The sequence below is a fragment of the Aplysia californica genome, unplaced genomic scaffold, assembly GCF_000002075.1.
Source record: "Aplysia californica isolate F4 #8 unplaced genomic scaffold, AplCal3.0 scaffold00011, whole genome shotgun sequence".
In the NCBI taxonomy this organism is placed as follows: Eukaryota; Metazoa; Mollusca; class Gastropoda; order Aplysiida; family Aplysiidae; genus Aplysia; species Aplysia californica.
In genome coordinates this window covers 829,093-830,759 of record NW_004797281.1, presented here as the reverse complement: position 1 = coordinate 830,759, position 1,667 = coordinate 829,093, and positions in this window count along the sequence as shown.

Sequence of the window (1,667 nt, the reverse complement as noted above, 5' to 3'; positions counted from 1 at the left end):
TATTAGGTGTGTCCCGCGCGCTCATATGACCTTATGCAGTTGCGAGCGCCGTAAAACCCTATACTAAACAAACAAACAAAAAACACATAATATTATGTTATCATAAAGAAGTACCTTTACTAAGGTTGGTTTTTGTCGCCAGCGAGAAATTTAAATTTAAATGTGGTTTACGTAATGTGTGGTTGCGGGCTCTGCTTGTGTATATAACAATTGTGGAAGTTAAAACGTGAGAGACAAACAGAGGAAAACGGAGAGAAAGAGAAATCGAGAGATAAAGACACAGAGAAGAATGACTCACACACACACACACACACACACACACACACACACACACACACACACACACACACACACACACACACACACACACACACATACAACCACTCACACACACAAACGCACATTCAAACACACACACAGACACACTGACACATACACGCACACACACTCAGACACTCACACACACACACACACACGTGTGCGCGCGCACATATATACGAGTACACACACATGCTCACACACATACACAGATAGAGAGAAAGAAGGGAAAAGAGAGAGAGACAGAGAGAGACAGAGAGAGAGAGACAGAGAGAGAGAAAAAAAGAGAGAGAGAGAGAGAGAGAGAGAGAGAGAGAGAGAGAGAGAGAGAGAGAAGAGAGGGGGGAGATGGACTTGGTACTAAAAACATTGTGAGTGCGAGCAAATTAAGTCAATTTAGCTAAACATCGTGTCTACATATTATACTTGATTGCATTATTGGAGATAACAATATTTAATAAAATATATTAAAAATTTCCTCGAGTTTCTAAGGAAACAAAGTGAAATGAATAATTCTGATCTTTTAGGGGGATTCAAGTTTCGTGAATACATTAAGAAGCATCAATTAAACACAGTTCGCTCAAATGAGTTCAAGTAGGTCTGCAGTACGGGAATATTGTAGCATTCCTTGTTTAATTTAAAAAATTGCCTTGATCTCTGTGGAACTCTTTAAGACTCTCCAGCCACACGACTCTTTTCTAAGGTTAATGGATCTTTACTGTGCTGGTCTCTAAGATAACGCTCATTGTTCTGAAAGCCATCAAGTATTCTGGTGGTTAAAAAACAGGCTTTCAAATACACGGTAAGCCATATCAGTGACAACAGCGTTTTTGAGTCAGTGACCACTCGGCTATGTCCTTGGAGTGAGTTAGTGACCAGGGCTTCAGTGGAAAAAGTGACCAGTGAGCTGTTTCCTTCATGTAAGTGAGTGACACGAGCTGTGTCTTTCAAGTGAGTGAGAGACCACTGAGCCGTGTCCTTCGACAAGACCACAAAGCCAGAGCAATGGACACAAAATAATATTATGCCTGATCAGCGACAGACCAGGGGTAATGTGTGTGTGCACATGTGTGCGTGTAATAATAATAATAATAATAATAATAATAATTGCATTTATATAGCGCATATCCATGCTCCAGAGCTTGCTTGTAATGTGAGTGTGAGTGTGTGTTTGTGTGTATGTGTGTGTGTTAGTGTTAGTGTGTGTGTGTGAGTGTGTGTGTGTGTGTGTGTGTGTGAGTGTGTATTTTATAATATTATGTGTGTGCGTGTGTGCGTCGCGTGCGTGAATATTGTTCGTACATGCATTTACATGTATGTAAAGTGCTTAGAGCTGTGTTTACACGGGG